This window comes from Macaca fascicularis, chromosome X (assembly GCF_037993035.2).
Source record: "Macaca fascicularis isolate 582-1 chromosome X, T2T-MFA8v1.1".
NCBI lineage: Eukaryota > Metazoa > Chordata > Mammalia > Primates > Cercopithecidae > Macaca > Macaca fascicularis.
This window is the reverse complement of record NC_088395.1, coordinates 72626059-72650252: the sequence shown is the minus strand read 5'-3', so window position 1 is coordinate 72650252 and position 24194 is coordinate 72626059. Positions and strand designations below refer to the sequence as shown.

Below are 24194 nucleotides of genomic sequence, written 5' to 3'. Positions count from 1 at the left end.
ATGTAGGTCAGAAGACTTAAGCCAGTCTACCATTTCCATGTTCTTCTGCCTGCTTTTATCCTAGCCATGCTGGCAGCTGATTAGATGGTGCCCACCCAGATTGAGGGTGGGCCTGTGTCTCCCAGTTCACTACTTCAAACATTCATCTCTTTTGGCAACACTCTCACAGACGCACTCAAGAACAACATTTTGCATCCTTCAATCCAAACAAGTTGGCACTCAATATTTACCATCAAAAGTTCACACCTTGTCAACTTGAACCATACACATCTCCTGAAATTATATACAATCTTCAAATAAAGACAATAAAAAGTTCATAATTACACCTAACATAATACAGCTATTCTTCCTACAACCAGAAATGCACCAATCCCCAACCCAAATATTATTGCATAAAGTTAACAACACTTAATGGTTGATATGAAGTCAATAAATGTGATGTCACATGATAAACAAAAAAGAAAGAAAATAAAATGAAAATATTTTCTTAGTACAAGTGTATACATGCACAAACATGTTCTTAACAAAAGAAGGAGGAAATACTCATGATAATTACAGTCCTTGTTTCTGCAACTGGTCAGGTGGTCATAGCTGGTATTGATAACTACCTTCTTCTACTACCCATTCTGTATTCCCTTTGCCTTCAGCAAGTACCCCAGCAGGTCATGGTTTTTTGCCTGGTAGAGTGACCCAAACCTTCATTCCTGAAGGGTTCGTGCCATTTGTAGTTCTTCCTGGATTGGGCTGTTCTATTTTCCCATTGACCTTAATCATTGAGCATGGTAATAGTAAGAGATGCCTTAATGGATCTCCTGTATTCCATGCATACTCTTCCTTACCTCCTTTGTGGAGTAGTAGACTGATTTCATCTTTAAAGTCAAGGTCAATCACGCCAGCCTACACTATAACTACGGTAACTCACTTCTTAGCCTCTTCACTTAGAAGTAGGAGCAGCCCAAAATGGCCAGGTGGCAATCTTAACTTCCAGTTTATTGGAATCTGGTGGTATCTCCTGGTGACAGCATTCCTCCCTCTAGAACTAAGTCCTGTAGGCCAGCAAGACGCAATGTCGTGAGAACAGAAAGCAAAATTTTTTCTACTAGGTCATTAGGGGTGACGGTAAGTTGTGTCACTTTCACTTCCACCCCTTGATTCCTGGATCCTTGAATCTTGGCTATGGGAGAATCGGTACCATACACTGCATGCTAATTCAGAGCAAACACAGCCTTCTGGAGAACTTTGCCACATCCCTGCAAAGTATTGTCACCTAGTTGGCATTATAATTGTGACTTCAAAAGGTCATTCCACTGTTCTATCAATCCAGCTGCTTCAGGATGATGGAGAATACGGTGAGACCAGTGAATTCCTCAGCATCAGCCCATTGCTGCACTTTCTTAGCTGTAAAGTGAGTGCCTTGGTCAGAGGCAATGCTATGTGAAATACCATGATGGTGGATAAGGCATTCTGTGAGTCCACAGATGGTAGTCTTGGCAGAAGCGGTGGATAAGGCATTCTGTGAGTCCACAGATGGTAGTCTTGGCAGAAGCACTGCATGCAGGATAGGTAAACCCATATCCAGAGTAAGTGTCTATTCCAGTAAGGACAAGCTACTGGCTTTTCCATGATGGAAGAGGTTCAATATAATCAACCTGCCACCAAGAAGCTGGCTAATCACACCGAGGAATAGTGCCATATGGAGGACTCAGTGTTGGTCTCTCTGCTGTTGACAAATTAGGTACTCATCAGTGGCTGCAGCCAGATCAGCCTTGGAGAGGGGAAATCTATGTTGCTGAGCCCATGCATAACCTCCATCCCTGCCAATATTGCCACTTTGTTCATGGACTCATTGGGCAATGGCAGGGGTGGCTGAGAAAAGATGCTGAATTGTATCTACAGAACAAATAATAATATCCACTTGATTATTAAAATCCTCCTCTGCTGAGGTCACCCTTTGGTGAGCACTCACGTTAGATACAAATTTCTTCTCAGTTTTTGACCACTTAGAGAGCTCTATTTACATACCTTTTCCCCAAATTTGTAATCAATTTTCCAATCTTTCTTCTTCCAAGTCACTGACACTTTAGCCAAACCATTTGCTACAGCCTATGACTCAGTATATAATTGCACATCTGGCCATTTCTCCTTCCAAGCAAAGTGCACAATATGGTGCACTGCTCAAAGTTCTGCCCACTGGAAAGATTTCCCTTTGCCACTGCCCTTCAGGGATGTCCCAGAATGGGGTTGGAGTGTTGCAGCTGTCCACTTTCAGGTGGTGCCTGCATATCATGCAGAGTCATCTGTAAACCAGTCCCTACTCTTCTCTTCCTCTGTCAACTGATCATAGGTAACTTCCCATGAGGCCATCGGTGAAAGCTAGGGGAGAGAAGGCAGGGTGGCAGGAGTAGGAACCATGGGCATTTGAGCCACTTCCTCATGTAACTTGTGCCACCAGGACCTGCTCAAGCCAGATCACATATATACCACTTCCATTTGATGATAGAATGCTGCTGTGCACATCCCACTTTATGGCTAAGTCGGTCAGAAAGCACCCAGTTCATGATAGGCAGTTTAGGTCACATGGTGATTTGATGACCCATAGTCAAATGTCCAATTTCTACCAAGGCCCAGTAACAGGCCAAGAGCTGTCTCTCAAAAAGAGAGTAGTTGTCAGCAAAGGTGGCACGGCCTTGCTCCAAAATCTTAGAGGCTTCCACTTTGACTCACCTATAGGTGTCTGCCAAACGCATCAAACAAGCACCATTGGATCTGCTGGGTCATATGACTAAAGTGGCAAAGAAGCTTGCACAGCAGCCTGGACCTATTGCAGAACCTTCTCCAGTTCTGGACCCCAATCAAAACTGGCAGCTGTTTGAGTCACTCAATAAATAGGCCAGAGTAACACATCCAAATGAGGAATGTGTGGCCTCCAAAATCCACATGAGCCCACTAGGTGTTCTGCTTTGTTCTTGGTTGTAGGAGGAGCCAAATGCAGCAACTTATCTTTCACCTTAGAAGAAATATCACCACAGGTACCATACCACGGGATCCCTATAAATTTTACTGAGCTAGAAGGTCACTGAATTTTAGTTAGATTTATTTCCCATCCTCTGGCATGCAAACGTCTCACAATAAGTCCCGTGTGTTTGCTACTTCTCACTCACTGGATCCAATCACAAAGTCATCAGTGTAACGGACCAGTGTGATATCTTGTGTAAGGGAAAATCAATCAAGGTCTCTCCAAACAAGATTATGACACAAGGCAGAAGAGTTGATATACCTCTGAGGTAAGACAGTAAAGGTATATTTCTTTTTTTTTTATGATTATACTTTAAGTTCTAGGGTACATGTGCATAACGTGCAGGTTTGTTACATATGTATACTTGTGCCATGTTGCTGTGCTGCACCCATCAACTCGTCATTTACATCAGGTATAACTCCCAATGCAATCCCTCCCCCCTCCCCCCTCCCCATAATAGGCCCCGATGTGTGATGTCCCCCTTTCCGAGTCCAAGTGATCTCATTGTTCAGTTCCCACCTATGAGTGAGAACATGCGGTGTTTGGTTTACTGTTCTTGGGATAGTTTGCTAAGAATGATGGTTTCCAGCTGCATCCATGTCCCTACAAAGGACACAAACTCATCCTTTTTGATGGCTGCATAGTATTCCATGGTGTATATGTGCCACATTTTCTTAATCCAGTCTGTCACTGAAGGACATTTGGGTTGATTCCAAGTCTTTGCTATTGTGAATAGTGCCGCAATGAACATACGTGTGCATGTGTCTTTATAGCAGCATGATTTATAATCCTTTGGGTATATACCCAGTAATGGGATGGCTGGGTCATATGGTACATCTAGTTCTAGATCCTTGAGGAATCGCCATACTGTTTTCCATAATGGTTGAACTAGTTTACAATCCCACCAACTGTGTAAAAGTGTTCCTATTTCTGCACATCCTCTCCAGCACCTGTTGCTTCCTGACTTTTTAATAATCGCCATTCTAACTGGTGTGAGATAGTATCTCATTGTGGTTTTGATTTGCATTTCTCTGATGGCCAGTGATGATGAGCATTTTTTCATATGTCTGTTGGCTGTATGAATGTCTTCTTTTGAGAAATGTCTGTTCATATCCTTTGCCCACTTGTTGATGGGGTTGTTTGTTTTTTTCTTGTAAATTTGTTTGAGTTCTTTGTAGATTCTGGATATTAGCCCTTTGTGAGATGAGGAGATTGCAAAAATTTTCTCCCATTCTGTAGGTTGCCTGTTCACTCTGATGGTGGTTTCTTTTGCTGTGCAGAAGCTTTTTAGTTTAATGAGATCCCATTTGTCAATTTTGGCTTTTGCTGCCGTTGCTTTTGGTGTTTTAGACATGAAGTCTTTGCCCATGCCTATGTCCTGAATGGTACTACCTAGGTTTTCCTCTAGGATTTTTATGGTATTAGGTCTAACATTTAAGTCTCTAATCCATCTTGAATTAATTTTCGTATAAGGAGTAAGGAAAGGATCCAGTTTCAGCTTTCTACTTATGGCTAGCCAATTTTCCCAGCACCATTTATTAAATAGGGAATCCTTTCCCCATTTCTTGTTTCTCTCAGGTTTGTCAAAGATCAGATGGCTGTAGATGTGTGGTATTATTTCTGAGGACTCTGTTCTGTTCCATTGGTCTCTATCTCTGTTTTGGTACCAGTACCATGCTGTTTTGGTTACTGTAGCCTTCTAGTATAGTTTGAAGTCAGGTAGCGTGATGCCTCCAGCTTTGTTCTTTTGACTTAGGATTGTCTTGGAGATGCAGGCTCTTTTTTGGTTCCATATGAACTTTAAAGCAGTTTTTTTCCAATTCTGTGAAGAAACTCATTGGTAGCTTGATGGGGATGGCATTGAATCTATAAATAACCTTGGGCAGTATGGCCATTTTCACTATATTGATTCTTCCTATCCATGAGCATGGTATGTTCTTCCATTTGTTTGTGTCCTCTTTTATTTCACTGAGCAGTGGTTTGTAGTTCTCCTTGAACAGGTCCTTTACATCCCTTGTAAGTTGGATTCCTAGGTATTTTATTCTCTTTGAAGCAATTGTGAATGGAAGTTCATTCATGATTTGGCTCTCTGTTTATCTGTTACTGGTGTATAAGAATGCTTGTGATTTTTGCACATTAATTTTGTATCCTGAGACTTTGCTGAAGTTGCTTATCAGCTTAAGGAGATATTGGGCTGAGATGATGGGGTTTTCTAAATATACAATTATGTCATCTGCAAAGAGGGACAATTTGATTTCTTCTTTTCCTAACTGAATACCCTTGATTTCTTTCTCTTGCCTGATTGCCCTAGCCAGAACTTCCAACACTATGTTGAATAGGAGTGGTGAGAGAGGGCATCCCTGTCTTGTGCCAGTTTTCAAAGGGAATCTTTCCAGTTTTTGCCCATTCAGTATGATATTGGCTGTGGGTTTGTCATAAATAGCTCTTATTATTTTGAGGTACGTTCCATCAATACCGAATTTATTGAGCGTTTTTAGCATGAAGGGCTGTTGAATTTTGTCAAAAGCCTTTTCTGCATCTATTGACATAATCATGTGGTTCTTGTCTTTGGTTCTGTTTATATGCTGGATTATGTTTATTGATTTGCGAAAGTTGAACCAGCCTTGCATCCCAGGGATGAAGCCCACTTGATCATGGTGGATAAGCTTTTTGATGTGCTGCTGAATCTGGTATGCCAGTATTTTATTGAGAGTTCTTGCATTGATGTTCATCAGGGATATTGGTCTAGAATTCTCTTTTTTTGTTGTGTCTCTGCCAGGCTTTGGTATCAGGATGATGTTGGCCTCATAAAATGAGTTAGGGCGGATTTCCTCTTTTTCTATTGATTGGAATAGTTTCAGAAGGAATGGTACCAGCTCCTCCTTGTACCTCTGGTAGAATTCAGCTGTGAATCCATCTGCTCCTGGACTTTTTTTTGTTGGTAGGCTGTTAATTATTGCCTCAATTTCAGAGCCTGCTATTGGTCTATTCAGGGATTCAACTTCTTCCTGGTTTAGTCTTGGAAGAGTGAAAGTGTCCAGAAAATTATCCATTTCTTCTAGATTTTCTAGTTTATTTGCGTAGAGGTGTTTATGGTATTCTCTGATGGTAGTTTGTATTTCTGTCGGGTCGGTGGTGATATCCCCTTTATCATTTTTTAATGCATCTATTTGATTCTTCTCTCTTTTCTTCTTTATTATTCTTGCTAGCGGTCTGTCAATTTTGTTGATCTTTTCAAAAAACCAACTCCTGGATTCATTGATTTTTTGGAGGGTTTCTTGTGTCTCTATCTCCTTCAGTTCTGCTCTGATCTTAGTTATTTCTTGCCTTCTGCTAGCTTTCAAATGTGTTTGCTCTTGCTTCTCTAGATCTTTTAATTGTGATGTTAGAGTGTCAATTTTAGATCTTTCCTGCTTTCTCTTGTGGGCATTTAGTGCTATAAATTTCCCTCTACACACTGCTTTAAATGTGTCCCAGAGACTCTGGTATGTTGTATCTTTGTTCTCATTGGTTTCAAAGAACATCTTTATTTCTGCCTTCATTTCGTGATGTACCCAGCAGTCATTCAGGAGCAGGTTGTTCAGTTTTCATGTAGTTGGGTGGTTTTGATTGAGTTTCTTAGTCCTGAGTTCTAGTTTGATTGCACTGTGGTCTGAGAGGCAGTTTGTTATAATTTCTGTTCTTGTACATTTGCTGAGGAGTGCTTTACTTCCAATTATGTGGTCAATTTTGGAATAAGTGCGATGTTGTGTTGAGAAGAATGTATATTCTGTTGATTTGGGGTGGAGAGTTCTATAGATGTCTATTAGGTCTGCTTGCTGCAGAGATGAGTTCAATTCCTGGATATCCTTGTTAACTTTCTGTCTCGTTTACCTGTCTAATGTTGACAGTGGAGTGTTGAAGTCTCCCATTATTATTGTATGGGAGTCTAAGTCTCTTTGTAAGTCTCTAAGGACTTGCTTTATGAATCTGGGTGCTCCTGTATTGGGTGCATATATATTTAGGATAGTCAGTTCTTCCTGTTGAATTGATCCCTTTACTATTATGTAATGGCCTTCTTTTTCTCTTTTGATCTTTGATAGTTTGAAGTCTGTTTTATCAGAGACTAGTATTGCAACCCCCGCTTTCTTTTGTTCTCCATTTGATTGGTAAATCTTCCTCCATCCCTTTATTTTGAGCCTATGTATGTCTCTGCGTGTGAGATGGGTCTCCTGAATACAGCAGACTGATGGGTCTTGATTCTTTATCCAGTTTGCCAGTCTGTGTCTTTTAATTGGAGCATTTAGTCCATTTACATTTAAGGTTAATATTGTTATGTGTGAACTTGATCCTGCCATTATGATATTAACTGGTTATTTTGCTCGTTAGTTGATGCAGTTTCTTCCTAGCCTCGATGGTCTTTACATTTTGGCATGTTTTTGCAATGGCTGGTACCGTTTGTTCCTTTCCATGTTTAGTGCTTCCTTCAGGGTCTCTTGTAAGGCAGGCCTAGTGGTGACAAAAGCTCTAAGCATTTGCTTATCTGTAAAGGATTTTATTTCTCCTTCACTTCTGAAACTTAGTTTGGCTGGATATGAAATTCTGGGTTTAAAATTCTTTTCTTTAAGAATGTTGAATATTGGCCCCCACTCTCTTCTGGCTTGGAGGGTTTCTGCCGAGAGATCTGCTGTTAGTCTGATGGGCTTCCCTTTGTGGGTAACCCAACCTTTCTCTCTGGCTGCCCTTAAGATTTTTTCCTTCATTTCAACTTTGGTGAATCTGGCAATTATGTGTCTTGGAGTTGCTCTTCTCGAGGAGTATCTTTGTGGCGTTCTCTGTATTTCCTGGATTTGAATGTTGGCCTGCCCTACTAGGTTGGGGAAGTTCTCCTGGATGATATCCTGAAGAGTGTTTTCCAACTTGGTTCCATTTTCCCCCTCACTTTTAGGCACCCCAATCAGACGTAGATTTGGTCATTTTACATAATCCCATACTTCTTGCAGGCTTTGTTCATTTCTTTTTCTTCTTTGTTCTTTTGGTTTCTCTTCTCGCTTCATTTCGTTCATTTGATCCTCAATCGCTGATACTCTTTCTTCCAGTTGATCGGGTCGGTTACTGAAGCTTGTGCATTTGTCACGTATTTCTCGTGTCATGGTTTTCATCTCTTTCATTTCGTTTTTGACCTTCTCTGCATTAATTACTCTAGCCATCAATTCTTCCCCTTTTTTTTCAAGATTTTTAGTTTCTTTGCGCTGGATATGTAATTCTTCCTTTAGCTCTGAGAATTTTGATGGACTGAAGCCTTCTTCTCTCATCTCGTCAAAGTCATTCTCCATCAAGCTTTGATCCGTTGCTGGCGATGAGTGCGCTCCTTTGCCAGGGGAGATGTGCTCTTATTTTTTGAATTTCCAGCTTTCCTGCCCTGCTTTTTCCCCATCTTTGTGGTTTTATCTGCCTCTGGTCTTTGATGATGGTGATGTACTGATGGGGTTTTGGTGTAGGTGTCCTTCCTGTTTGATAGTTTTCCTTCTCACAGTCAGGACCCTCAGCTGTAGGTCTGTTGGAGATTGCTTGAGGTTCACTCCAGACCCTGTTTGCCTGGGTGTCAGCAGCAGAGGTTGCAGAAGATAGAATATTGCTGAACAGCGAGTGTACCTGTCTGATTCTTGCTTTGAGGCTTCCTCTCAGGGGTGTACTCCACCCTGTGAGGTGTGGGGTGTCAGACTGCCCCTAGTGGGGGATGTCTCCCAGTTAGGCTACTCAGGGGTCAGGGACCCACTTGAGCAGGCAGTCTGTCCCTTCTCAGCTCTTAACCTCCGTGTTGGGAGATCCACTGCTCTCTTCAAAGCTGTCAGACAGAGTCGTTTGCGTCTGCAGAGGTTTCTGCTGCTTTTGTTGTTATCTGTGCCCTGTCCCCAGAGGTGGAGTCTACAGAAACAGGCAGATTTCCTTGAGCTGCTGTGAGCTCCACCCAGTTCGAGCTTCCCAGCGGCTTTACCTACTTAAGCCTCGGCAATGGCAGGCGCCCTTCCCCCAGCCTCCCTGCTGCCTTGCCGCGATTTCGCAGACTGCTGTGGTAGCAATGAGGGAGGCTCCGTGGGCATGGGACCCTCCCGGCCAGGTGTGGGACATTATCTCCAGGTGTGCCTGTTTGCTTAAAGTGCAGTATTGGGGTGGGAGTTACCCAATTTTCTAGGTGTTGTGTGTCTGAGTTCCCCTGGCTAGGAAAAGGGATTTCCTTTCCCCTTGCGCTTCCCAGGTGAGGCGATGCCTCGCCCTGCTTCAGCTCTTGCTGTCGGGCTGCAGCAGCTGACCAGCACTGATTGTCCGGCACTCCCTAGTGAGATGAACCCCGTACCTCAGTTGAAAATGCAGAAATCACCGGTCTTCTGTGTCGCTCGCGCTGGGAGTTGGAGACTGGAGCTGTTCCTATTCGGCCATCTTGCTCCACCCCCTGTATTTCTAACCTTGCCAGCTGAAGGCAAATTGCTTCTGCTGGGCCTTATGGACAGGAATGGAGAAAAAGGCATTTGCCAAATCAATAGCTACATACCAGTTACCAGGAGATGTGTTAATTTCCTCAAACAATGACACCACATCTGTTACAGCGGCTGCAACTGGATTCACCACTTAGTTAAACTTATGATAATCCACAGTCATTCTCCAAGATTCATCTGTCTTCGGCATAGTCCAAATAGGATAGTTGAATGGGAATGTGCTGGGAATCACCACCCCCACATTTTTCAAGTCCTTGATGGTGACACTAATCTCGGCAATCCCTTTACGAATTCAGTATTGTTTTTGATTTACTATTTTTTCTAGTTAGAGGCAGCACTAATGGTTTCCATTTGGCTTTTCCCACAGTAATAGCCCTCATCCTGCCAGTCAGGGAGCCAATGTGGGAGTTCTGCTAGCTGCTAAGTATTTTTATGCCAATTAAGCATTCTGGCATTGAGAAAATGACCAGAGAATGAGTCTGGGGACCCACTGGATCCACTATAGGTCAGATATGAGCTAAAACTCCATTAATTCCCTGATCTCCATAAGCTCCTACATTAACTGGAGGATCATAATGACTTTTTGGGTTCCCAGGAATCAATGTCAGCTCAGAGCCAGTATCCAGCAGTCCCCAAAATGTCTGATTGTTTGCCTTTCTCCAATTCACAGTTATCCTCATAAAGAGCCAGAGGTCTCCTTGGGGAAGAATGGGAAGAAGGTTAACAGCATATATTTTCAGTTATGTAGTGGGGTCCTTCCTCAAAGGGATATGGCCTCCTCTTCATTCAAGGGATTCTGGGTCTGTAAAGTGGTCCAAGTCTGGTAATTGATTGAAGGTCCATGACTCTCTGTTTTTACAATTCAAATTACCCTCTGGTTCACTCAACCTGGAAGTTTTCTGCTTATGTAATTAAGCAAGAATGCAGTAGGCTTCCTATCTATTTTACTTCTGGGAATACCATGTTTAGTCAATGCAATAGTTCCATATGAATCAGAATATTCCGATTGCTGCTTTGCCTCTCCTGTCCATTATGGTAGCTACGCCCACCTTGCCTTTGAGGGTTGAATGCTGCCACTCGGGCACTGCCACCTTAGGATCCAATTATTCTCATTGCATTTAAATTTTGTAGTTGAGTGATGGGGTTCCCACTGTAAGATCTGGCATACAGAGAAGAGTAATCACAAATCTCTTCAAGGATGCAGGTGCTGCTTTCACAAATCTATTCCACAAAGCATTGGTCAAGGGTATATCTTTTGGACCCTCCCAGCTGGGATGAATAGGTCTAAATGTGACTAATTGACTCCAGCATCTCAGTCTCCCTTAACCTTTGGATCTCTTCCTCTACATTAAACCGAAGAATGTTGGGCATTTTCAGCTCGCTCATGGTGGGCCATCTCTTAATCCATATTTCAGCTAACCAAGCAAATTAACTATTAGAGCCTTTTTTTAACTCCCAAGCTACAACATTAAATGCAGAATCCCTGCTTATTTGGCCCAAATCAATTAATTTAGCCTTATCCAACTTTATGTTCCCTCCACTATTATCCCACATGCTTAATATCTATTCCCATGCCTGTTCTCCAGGTTTCTGCTTTATGTGACTAGAAAACTCAGCCAGTTCTTTTAGAGGGTCATGCACCTCCTCATGAATCACACTCTCCTCTAGGGGCCAGCCGGGACTTTAGTCAAGTTATAGGCCTAGAAGCAAACAGGTGTTGGGTGCATTTCCTGAGAAGAATCAACATTGTCTTGCCTGGAAATTGCCTCAGGGGAGACCATCACTGTTGTCTCAGGCAGTACAGAGTTTATCTTCTCAGACAAAAATTAAAAGGCTGATGGCAGCATGGGTCAGGGAGGGGATATTGCCAACACGGGGATAAGGAAGCTCTTTCCTCTGGCAATAAAGGCTCATCAAAGTGTACAAGCTCAGTGTCCCCAGCTTCATCAGGGTCTTCCCATATGTCCCCATTTCAAGTTTCAGGGTCCCATTCTTTTCCAATCAATTACCTCAATTTAATGGTAGACAACTGGTGAGGTTGTGCATGCACCTTTTGTTACAGGTCACCCACTATCATGATAAGAGCTTGTGTCTGATTTTCCACAATTTCAGCTCTTTCTCTTCAGGAGATAAGACTCTTGCTCAGGGCAATCTTAGAAGATTTGAGGCTCAGTATGTGCTTTTGAAGCTGGGAGACAGAATCCCTGAGTTTATCATTTTCTTTCCTCACTTTGTCCAGAGAACTTAGGGGCAACCAACCAACTTCATTATATTCCTTGGTTCTCCACATATGGTCAAAGGTATTATGTATAGAGTCACTAAACTCTTAGGAATATCAAATGCATTTGTTTTGCATAACTCTCAAAAGAGTTCATGTCAAGGACTATCAGTGTTCTTTACACTATTAGAAGTAGAGTCCTTAGCATTTTGGGGTCTAATCATATTAAGATTCCATCTCCATAAACCCCAAAACCAATGAAAGAACCCCATCCTTAATACTCTGTTCCTTTAGAACCATTCCTGGTACGAACGTTTGTATTAGGGTTTTCTAGAGGGACAGAACAAATAAGATAGAAGTATATATAAAGAGGAGTTTATTAAGGAATATTGACTCACACAATCACAGAGTAAAGTCCCACATTAGGCCATCTGCAAGCTGAGGATCAAGGAAGCCAGTCCGAGTCCCAAAGCTGAAGAACTTGGATTCCAATGTTCAAGGATAGGAAGTATCCAGCATGACAGAAAGATGTAGGCCAGAAGATTAAACCAATCTAGTTTTTCCATGTTCTTCTGCCTGCTTTTATTCTTGCCGTGCTGGCAGCTTATTAGATTGTGCCCACCCAGATTGAGGATGGGTCTGCCTTTCCTAGTCCGCTGACTCAAATGTTAATCTTCTTTGGCCAACACCCTCACAGACACACCCATGAATAATACTTTGCATCTTTCAACCTAATCAAGTTGACGCTCAATATTAGCCACCACTGTGGTTTCATGAGGTATTTTATTGCTAAGTAGTAAACATAATATAAATGTGCTACAGTTTCTTTAAGCATAGCAAGCAAAGCTGTTAATAACATTCTGATACAGGTTTTTGTGTGAACATAGGTTTTCATTTCTCCAGAGAAAATGTCCAAGAATGTCATTACTGAGTTGCAGAGTATTTGCATACTTTGTTTTCAAAAAATTGTCAAGCTGTTTTCCAGTGTGGCTATATTATTTTACATTCCCACCAGCAATGTATGAGTGATCCAGGGTCTGTGCCTCCTCACCAGCATTTGATGTAATTATTATTTATTAATATTTTACCTTAGTCACTATGGGAAGTGTGTAGTTGTATTTCATTGAGATTTTAATTTGCATTTCTCTGATGGCTATTAACGTTGAATATTTTTCCTATGCTAATTGGTCATCTGTATATCTTCTTCAGTGAAATATCATTTGTTTATGTCTTTTGCTCATTTTCAAATTAGGCTGACTTTTTTTACTGTTGTTTTCTTTTTTCTATTTTCTTTGTTTAAATTAATGTAAAAGTCACATAATATAAAATTAACAAGCTTAAAATGGAAAAGTCAGTGTAATTTAGTACACTTATAATGTTTTTCTTTTTTCCCAATTCATATGCTTTTTATTCTTTTTGTTGCATTATTTAACTGCTTAAAACTTCAAGTACTGTGGTAAATAAGATGAATGTATTTATAAAATAAGTTTTATTCCTATACACTAGTAGCCATGATGGAAGGAAACTTAAAAAATTCCATTCATAATAGTATCAAAAAGAGTAACATACTTAGTAACAAATTTAACAAAAGAAGCAAGAAACTTGTAAACTGAAAACTACGAAACGTAGAAATAAATAAAACCTAAATGAATGGAAAAATATTATATGCTCATGGGTTGAAAGAATTAATATTGTTAGGATGGCAATACTCCCCAAATCAATGCAGATTCAATTAATCTTTATTAAAATCCCAGTTGAGTTTTTTTGCAGAAATGAAAATGCTGAACTTAAAATGCATATAGAAATTTAAGGAACCCATAATAGCCAAAACAATCTTGAAAAAAGAACAAAGTTGAAGAACTTACATTTTCTAATTTCAAAACCTACTACAAAGCTACAGTGATCAAGACTGGCATCAAGTACTGGCATAAGGCTAGATATAAAGATCAACTGAACAGACTTGAGAATATATAAGTAACCTTACACATCTATGATCAACTGATATTCAATAAGGGTGAAAGATTATTCTATAGGTTAAGAATAGTTTTTTCAGACCAGGTGCATTGGCTCACACTTGTAATCTCAGCATGTTGGGAGGCTAAGGTGGGAGGATCACTTGAGGTCAGGAGTTCGAGACCAGCCTGGACAACATGGTGAAACCCCATCTCTACTAAACAAAACAAAATAAAACAAACAAAACTAGCCGGGTTAGGTGGTAGGCGCCTATAATTCCAATGCACTCCAGGCTGGGTGACAAAGTGAGATTCCATCTCAAAAAAAAAAAAAAAAAGTAAAAAGGTAGTCATTTCAACAAATAGTGCTGAAACCACTAAACATCCACAAGTAAATCAAATAGATTGAACCCCTGCCTTGCGCTATATAAAAAATTAACTAAAAATGAATCAAAGACTTAAATGTAAGAGCTAAAACTATAAAATTCTTAGAGGAAACCAGGGTTAAAGCTTCATTACCTTGTATCAGGCTGTTTTTTTAGAGACAACACCAAAAGCACAGGTGATAAAAGAAAAATACATAAATTGAACTTCATCAAAATTAGAAACTTTTGCATTAAAGGCCACTGTCATAGAAGGGAAGAGACAACCTACAAAATAGAAAATATTTGCAAATCATATATCTGACAAGAGCCTAGAATTCAGAACATATAAATGGGGCTTACAGATCAATAATAAAAAGACAAACAAACCAATTAAAAAGTAAAGTAGAATTAGAATATAAATTTTCCAAAGAATATATCAATGGCCAATAAGCATATGAAAAGCTGCTCGACATAATTAGTCATAAGAGAAAATGCAATCAAAACCATAATACCACTTCACATTCACTGGAGTGGCTTTAATCAGAATGACACACAATAACACATGTTGGTGAGTATATGGAGAAATTGGAACCATCATATATTACAGGTGGAAATGTAAAGTTGTGCAGCTTTTTGGCAAACAGTTTATTAATTCTTCAAAATGTTAAACAGAACTACCATTGATGCAGGAATTCTACACATGTCTACGAAAAATTTGTACATGAATGTTCATGGCAGTGTTATTCATAATAAACAAAAGCATAAAAAACTAAAATTTCCACTAACTGATAACTAAAATTTGGTATAGTTCACAATGATTTTATTTAAGAATAAAAAGGAATGCATTACTTGTACATTCAGCATCATGGATAAACCATGAACACTTTATTCTTTAGTGAAAGAATACATACAAAAAACTTCATATTTTGTGAGCCCATCAATATGAAATATCCAGAATAGGGAAATCCATTGCGACAAAAATTTGATCAGTGACTGCTAGGAACAAGGGAGTGGGAAGAGTAGGTAGTACAAATTTGGGGAATGATGAACGTGTTCTAAATTATGATAATGGTGTTTGTTGCACAACTCTGTTAATATATTTGAAACAATTATGCACTTCAATTTGGTGAATTGAATGGTATATGAATTATACGTCAATAAAACTCTCAACAACAATAAATTCGCACAGGGTCCCACATTCCCTTTCAGTTAAAAATTTTTACTTTTTACCTTCCTTCATACCCAAACCTCCAAAAACAGCTGCTGACTCTACATTCACTTCCATATCTCCCTTTCACTCCTCAGTCCATCTAACCTGACTTCTGTTCCTATCATTCCATTGAAATAGCCGTTGTCAAGGTCACCAGTGACCTCCATGGTGCCAATCCAATGGTATTTTTTCCCCCAAACTCCTTCTACCTCTCAGTAGCACATGACACATATAACCACAACCTACTTTTCAAAATATTCACCTTTCTGGCTGCGTGTGGTGGCTCACGCCTATAATCCCAGGAGTTTGGGAGGTCGAGGCAGGCGGAACATGAGGTCAGGAGATCGAGACCATCCAGGCCAACATGGTGAAACCCCATCTCCACGAAAAATCCAAAAATTAGCTGGGTGTGGTGGCATGTGCCTGTAATCACAGCTATTCGGGAGACTGCAGCACGAGAATTACTTGAACCCAGGAGGTGGAGGTTTCAGTGAGCCAAGATTGTGCCACTGCACTGCAGCCTGGAGACAGAGTGAGCCTCAGTCTCTAAAAAAAAAAAAAAAAAAAAAAAAAAAAAAAAAAAAATTATATATATATATATTTTTCACCTTTGCTTTCTTGGTGTTGCACTTTTCTTGATTCCTCCTACCTTCTGGTCATCTTCCCCACGTGACATTTAAATGCTGCAGTTCGCAGTTCCCCGGAACTCAGTCCTGGTCCTTATTTGCTCAACACACTCTTCCTAGGTTATTTAATTCAGTCACATGTCTTTAAATATAATCTGAGGCAGGAGAATAGGGTCTGGAGGAAAGGAACTTAAGGCCAACTCATGCTGACTGGATATCAGAGGCTACTCCATTTTCAACCCTCCTTTTTCTGCATGGTAGTTGTTGCCTGGCAGTTGTAACCCTTTCTTTTGCTGTGTGGCAGTTGCCACGTGACAGTTGGAGAATGAAAGTACCTCTGATTGGTCCACTCTTGCAACCAATCAGCCTGGTAGTTGGAGAATGAAAGTACCTCTGATTGGTCCACTCCTGCAACCAATCAGTCTGGTGGCAGGCCTACTTACTCTTCAACCAATCAGACTGGTCATGGGGCCACTAGTGTAAACCCATGGGAAATCTCTAGAGGGTATGTAAACCCCAGAAAATTCTGTAACCAGAGCTCTTGAGCTGCTTGCTTGAGCCCGTTCCCACCCTGTAGAGTGTACTTTGGTTTAAAATAAATCTGTGCTTTGGCTGCCTTGCTTGTTCATTTTGTCCAATTCTTTGTTCAAAACACAGAGAACCTGAACAACTAACTTCAACTGGTAACATAATCTACATGTTGACACCTTCCAAATGGATATCTCCAGCCCAATTCGTTCACACTCATACTTCTCATGTGTTTATACATCTGTTTACCCGACACCATTTCATAAATGTCTCATAGGCATCTAGAAATTAATGGGTTCAAAACAGAACTCTTGCTTTTCTCCTTAAACATGGTACTCACCTAGCTTTCTCTATCTCAGAATATAGCTCTGCAGCTTACCCATTTACTAAAGCGATTCATCCTGAATAAAAACGTGGTGTCCTAAGGCCGGGAGCTGTGGCTCACGCTTGTAATCCCAGCACTTTGGGAGGCCAAGGCTGGTGGATCACAAGGTTAAGAGATGGAGACCATCCTGGCCAACATGGTGAAACTCTGTGTCTACTAAAAATACAAAAATTAGCTGGGTGTGGTGGTGCAGGCCTGTAGTCCCAGCTACTCGGGAGGCTGAGGCAGGAGAATTGCTTGAACCCAGGAGGCAGAGGTTGCAGTGAGCCGAGATCGTGCCACTGCACTCCAGCCTGGTGACAGAGAGAGACTGTTTATGGTCTATATATTATTAAATAATAAGGATTTCCTTCAATCTTGCTTTAGGCTATTCTTCCTCTTGTCCACTCTGCTCCATTTCAAGTTCTAAATTCCTTGTGAATAGAATAATCCTCCTTCTCCTCTTCCTATTGCTGGTCTGCAGGGATTGGTTTAAATGTCAATGCGTTAGAGATCTACAGCACAATTTTTTTCTCAACTTTAACATATACATATAAATGTAAGTGTGTGTGTGTGCGTGTTTGTGTATGCATGTGTGTTTCATTATTATCTGTTCTCAAACTGGATTATAGATTGTACGATAGTAGGCTGTAAGCTACATTGAGGGCAAAGCCCTGTTTGTTCCTTGGTGCATCTCCATTGCCTAGAATAGCACCTCAATATAGTATGCTGTCAGATAGACATTAAATGGACACTATTATAGAATAATGAAGATAATAAGCAGATTTAACATGGAAGTCATGGTGGTGAATTTGCTTGGTTCTGCTAAGTCACAGTGGAATATTACGGCTTCATTCAATGTTTCAGGAAGGTACTGTAAATTTTAAAAATCAAATGTTTATGTAAACACTATTCTAAGCACTTTACATTGTATTATCTTATATAATCTTCACAACAATCATATAAAATAGATTTCCACTATTATCACTATTTTAACAGAAGGTAAATATGAAATACAAAGAGATAGTTACTTGCCTAATAATTCCAAATAGTTTGTAGTAGAGAGAGGATTTGAACACAAGAAGGCTTTCTAAATCCCATATACTTAAAAAGTGCATTGTGCTACCTTTCTGTCCTCTAAAATAGATGATAGTGCTCTATAATCTGTTGTAGAAGATAAATGAAGGCTAGTACTTTTCCGGACTTTGGTCTAGGAAATGGGCAATGCAGAACCAGAGGAATCCACAAGGCAAAAGGATAGTTTGCAGATTTTATGTCTTTCAAACTAAATAGCCCTTTCACCAGCAATGTGTTTGTTCCACAGATAATAAAAATCGAATGGTTTTAGAACTTCAAGAACACTTAAAGAGTTTCAACTGCCCTCTTCAGTCTGCCCTTCAATAGACAAATGGTGAAAATGTTTCAGTAAGGAGACAAAATGATCTCTCACAGTGAATTACTGTGAGCCAACCTCTATTGATATTTCCAGCTCTAGGTGCCTTCTTCCACTCCAAGTATAAGAAACCCTGGCAGCTGGGCATGGTGGCTCACACTTGTAATCTCAGCACTTTTGGAGGCCGAGGCAGGTGGATCACGAGGTCAGGAGTTCAAGACCAGCCTGTCCAACATGGTGAAACCCCACCTCTACTAAAAATACAAAAATTAACCTGGCGTGGTGGCGCATGCCTGTAGTCCCAGCTACTCGGAAGGCTGAGGCAGGAGAATTGCTTGAACCTAGGAGACAGAGGTTGTAGTGAGCCGAGATCACACCACTGCACTCCATCCTGGGCAACAGAGCGAGACTGTCACAAAAGAAAAAAAAAAAAAAAAAAAGAAAGAAAGAAAGAAAAGAAGAAAGAAACCCTGGCTTAGCAGTCTCAGCATTCCCTGCTGGTCCTGACTTCACTCTCCCAGTAAATACCATTGTAAACATCCTGGTGCCTTTTGGTAAGGACTATTTGACTGATGCCAGAGGTGTCTGCTACTATTGTTGATACTTGATGTTTGCTTCTTTCCTTTTTGAGTTCAAATCTTTGTTGTTTAAATGGTTATGTTAAAAACTGTGTTCTAGAATGGGCCAGGAATCAAAGAAACAAAAATGAGTACATAATATACATTTTATTTTCTTTTTCTGCAAAAGCAATTATTGACTGAAACCTGGTGTTATTGCCTTTTTTATGATTTCCTGAAAAATAAATTTATCATTCCTCTTCCTAATCTTTCATTTTTGAAGCTTGCTGCGCTCTGCTAACAGCTTCTTTCTGATTTAGCTTTTGTTTAAGTTCCAGAGTGTACATGCAGATTTGTTACATAGGTAAATTTATGTCATGGAGGTTTGTTGTACAAATTATTTCATCACCCAGGTATTAAGCCTAGCACCCATTAGTCATTTTTCCTGATCATCTCCTTGCTCCCATCCTGCAGTCCCCGATAGGCCCCAGTGTGTGTTATTCCTCTATATGTTTTCATGTGTGCCTATAAATTAGCTTACATTTATAATTAAGAACGTGCAGTATTTGGTTTTCTGTTTCTGTGTTAGTTTGCTATGGATAATGGCCTTCAGCTCCATCCATGTTCCTGCCAAGGACATGATCTCATTCTTTTTGATGGCTGCAAAGTATTCCATGGCGTATATGTACCACATTTTAAAAATTCATTCTACCATTGGTGGGCATGTAGATTGGTTCCATGTCTTTGCTATTGTGAATAGTGCTGCAATGAACATATGTGCACATCATGTGTCTCATAATAGAACAACTTTTACTCCTTTGGGTATATACCAAGTAATGGAATTACAGGGTTGAATGATATTTCTGTTTTTAGGTCTCTGAGGAATCACCACACTGTCTTCCATAGGGGCTGAAATAATTTACACTCCCACAAACAGGGTATAAGTGTTCCTTTTTCTCTGCAAGCTTGCCGGCATTTGTTATTTCTTGACTTTTTAATAACAGCACTTCTAACTAGTGTGAGATGGTATCTCGTTGTAATTTTGATTTGCATTTCTCTAATAATCAGTGATATTGAGCTTTTTTTCATATGATTGTTGGTCAAATGAAGAGTGTCTTATGAAAGACACTTATGAAAAGTGTCTTATGAAAAGTGTCTGGTTATGCCCTTTGCCCACTTTTTAATGGAGTTGTTTCTACTTTTCTTGTAAATTTGTTAACATTCCTTATAGACGCTAAATATCAGACCTTTGTCAGATACACAACTTGCAAAACTTTTCTCCCATTCCCTAGGTTGTTTGCATACTCTGTTGATAGTTTATTTTGCTGTGCAGAAGCTTCTTAGTTTCATTACATCTTATTTGTCAGTGTTTGCTTTTGTTGCAATTGCTTTTGACAACTCCGTCATGACATTGTTGACCATTCCTATGTTCAGAATGGTATTGCCTAGGTTGTCTTATAGTTTAGAATTTTGCATTTAAGTCTTTAATCCATCTTGAGTTAATTTTGCAGAGGATAAAAGAAAGAGGTTCGGTTTCAGTCTTCGCATATGGCTATCCAGTTACCCTGGCACCATTTATTGAATAGGGAGGGCTTTCCCCCATTGCTTTTTTTTTTTTTTTAATATTTGTCAAAGATCAGATAGTTGCAGGTGTGTGGCCTTATTTCTGGGTTCTCTGTTTTGTTTTGTTGGTCTATGTGTCTGTTTCTGAACCACTACCATGCTATTTTGGTTACTATAACCTTGAAGTATACATTGAAGTCAGGTAACATGATGCCTCCAGCTTTTTTTTTTTTTTCAATTTCCATTTATTTTTGGCTCTTGGGGTGATGTCATCTTTTCAATATATAATAAAAGCAACAAGTTCAACACAAAATAGAAATATAAAATGTAGGATAGAACAAAACCAAGTGTGGAGGGGGAAGCAACAGCAAAATGAATAAAGATGTTGCAAAAAAGATGGAGGGTTCCCCTCTCCTCTGGGGATTGACTCAAACACTGATGTGGCAGTATACACCATTCCACAGTCAGGGATGTTCATTCTTTTTTGGGGGGTAATAAAAAGTGGGGATTAAGAGGACATTTCTGGAGGCTTAGGGACCAAGGCTGGTCTCTTCTCCACCGCCCCCACCCTGCCCTTGATTCCTTTCTCTGATCAGGGGAAAGGAGTTCGAGTAAGGGATGTAGAGTTGGAAAGGGAAAGATTCCACTTGACAGAGTGGGACAGACCCCTCCAAAGAGTAGAGCTTGGAGGGAGATTGAAAAAGGAGATAATACTGCTGACACCTCCCTTGAAGCTGAGATGGGAAAAGGATATACATAGAGATTAGTGACTTTAATAGCCTGGATTTCCCTCTCCAAAACTTTTAGAACAGGAAATCCCATTCCCTTCATTATATAGTGACTTCTATCCAGTACCTTCTGCCATTTTCTACTTTGGGCTTAGGATGGTGGCCGTTATCTACATGGGTTTTCAGCACCTGGTTGGTTCTCAATGGGATCTGGATGAGACCCAGCTTCTTGGAGATTCTTAAGAGGGAAATATTAACTGGATAGATGGAAGGAATGGACACCAGAAGGAAATACAGAGTCACCCAGAATGACAGAAATCTAGGTTTCCCAGAGTGGAAAGAGAGAGGAGACTTTCAACAAACAAGTATTTATTGAGTGCCTGCTATGTGCCAGGCACTGTTCTAGACTCCCCTCCCAGAAGAAAAAAACAAAAAACAAGATAGCGGCAGCAAACACAAATTCTGAGGGAGAGGAAAGGGGCCGTTGAGTAAGACGGCTAAGGGAACTGAGAAACCTGAGGTGATGGGGGCTCTGGCTTAGGCCTCCTCTTCGGCCTCTTCACCCTGAAATGCTCCTCCTCTTCTACGGTGGCATCCTGGTACTCCCGATGCTCAGAGACGAGGTAGTTCATGTTGCTCTCAGCCTCGTGAACTCCATCTTGTCCATGCCTTCGCCTGTGTACCAGTGGAGGAAGGCTTTCTGGCGGAACATGGCAGTTAACTGCTCCGAGATGCGCTTGAAGAGCTCCTGGATGGCAGTGCTGTTGCCGATGAAGGTGACTGCCATCTTGAGTCCACGTGGTGGGATGTCACAGACAGCTGTCTTGACGTTGTTGGGGATCCATTCCACAAAGTATCTGCTGTTCTTGTTCTGCACGTTAAGTATCTGCTCATCGACCTCCTTCATGGACATCCGACCACGGAAGACAGCAGCCACGGTGAGGTATCGGCTGTGGCGGGGGTCACAGGCAGCCATCATGTTCTTGGCATGGAACACCTGGGTGAGTTCCAGCACTGTGAGAGCTCAATACTGCTGGCTTCCATGGCTGGTGAGAGGGGCAAAGCCAGGCACAAAGAAATGGAGGCGTGGGAAGGGGACCATGTTGACTGCCAACTTGCCGAGGTCAGCATTGAGCTGGCCAGGGAAGTGGAGTCAGGTGGTGACACCGTTCATGGTGGCTGAGAGGAGGTGGTTCAGATCCCCGTAGGTTGGTGTGGTCAGCTTCAGAGTGTGGAAGCAGATATCATAGAGGGCCTCGTTGTCAATGCAATTGGTCTCATCAGTGTTCTCTACCAACTGATGGACGAAGAGGTGGCATTGTAGGGCTCAACCACGGTGTCAGACACTTTGGGTGAAGGCACCACACTGAAGGTGTTCATGATGTGATCAGGGTTCTCTTCTCAGATCTTGCTGATAAGGAGAGTGCCCATTCCAGAGCATGTGCCCCCGCCCAGTGAGCGGGTCAGCTGGAAGCCCTGCAGGCAGACACAGCTCTCTTCCTCCTTCCAAACCACATCCAGAACAGAATCAACCAGCTCAGCTCCCTCTGTGCAGTGGCCTTTGGCCCAGTTGTTACCTGCCCCAGACTGACCAAGTACAAAGTTGTCTGGTCTAAAGATCTGGCCAAAAGAACCTGAGTGAACAGAATCCATGGTCCCAGGTTCTAGATCCACCAGGATGGCACGAGGAACATATTTGCCACCTGTGGTTTCATTGTAGTACACAGAGATATGGTCCAGCTGCAGGTTGCTGTCCCCATGGTAGGTGCCGGTGGGGTCGACGTCATGTTCATCACTGATCACCTCCCAGAACTTGGCACGGGGATCTGGTTGCCACACTGACCGGCCTGGATGTGCACGATTTCCCTCATGGTTAAAATTTATTTATTTTTGCTCGCTTCAAGGTATGTATGGAGCAAGAAAATAAGTAATTTTTTTCTCTGCAGGTCGCAGGCTGCAAGGTTGGAATGCACCCCAGAGGCTGGAACAGCGAGGGTTTTTTGTTGTTGTTGTTTTGTTTGTTTGTTTGTTTTGCTTAGGACTGCCTTGGTTATTCAGGCTCTATTAGGTTCTATATACCTTTTTAAATAGTTTTTTTTTTAGTTTTTGTGAAAAATATCATTGGTAGTTTGATAAGAATAGCTTTGAATCTACACATTGCTTTGAGCAGTATGGCCGTTTTAATTATATTGACTCTTCCCATCCGTGAGCATGGAATGTTTTGCCATTTATATGTGTCATCTCTGATTTATTTGAGCAGTGTTTGGTAGTTCTTGTAGGGATCTTTTACCTCCCTGGTTAGCTGTATTTCTAGTTATTTTATTTTGGAGCCGGCAGTTGTGAATGGGATTGGCTCCCAGCTTAACTGCTGTTGGTGTATATGATTGGTAGTGATATTTGCACATTGGTTTTTGTATCCTGAGACTTTACTGCAGCTGCTTATCAGCTGAAAAAGCTTTATGACTGAAACTATGGGGATTTCTAGATAAATAATTATGTTATCTGCAAACTGGGATAGTTTGACTTCCTCTCTTCCTATTTGGAACCTTTATTTTTTTTTTTCTCTTGTCTAATTGCCTTGGCTAGGACCTCCAATACTATCTTGAATAGGAATGGTGAGTGAGGGCATCCTTGTCTTATGACGGTTTTCAAGGGGAATGCTTCCAGCTTTTGCTCATTCAGTATGATGTTGGCTGTGTTTGTCATAAATGGCTCTTATTATTTTGAGGTATGTTTCTTCAATACCTAGGTTATTTAGAGTTTTTAACATGAAAGGGTGTTGCATTTTTATTGAAAGTCTTTTCTACATCTAATGAAATAATCATGTAGTTTTTGTCTTTAGTTCTGTTTATGTGATGAATCATATTTATTGATTTATTGATTTGAACTAACCTTGTGTCTCAGGGATAAAGCCAACTTGATCATGGTGGATTATCTTTTTGATGTGCTGTTTGACTAGGTTGACCAGCATTTTGTTGAGGATTTTTGCATCAGTGTTCATCAAAGATATTGACCTGAAGTTTTCTTTCTTTGTTGTATCTCTACCAAATTTTTGGTATTAGAATGATGCTGGCCTCATAGAATGAGTTGGGGAGAAGTCCCTTCTTCTCAATTTTTTTGGAATAGTTTCAGCAGTTATGGCACCAGTTCTTTATACAACTGGTAATATTTATCTGTTAATCTGTCTCTTCCTGGACT

The 24194-nt window shown here is 40.9% G+C and overlaps 1 pseudogene; it reads right to left on the bottom strand.

The window, feature by feature from the left end:
* Positions 1-21399: 21399 nt before the first annotated feature.
* Positions 21400-22967, bottom strand: LOC102116135 (tubulin beta chain pseudogene; annotated as a pseudogene).
* Between the last annotated feature and the right edge of the window lie 1227 nt (positions 22968-24194).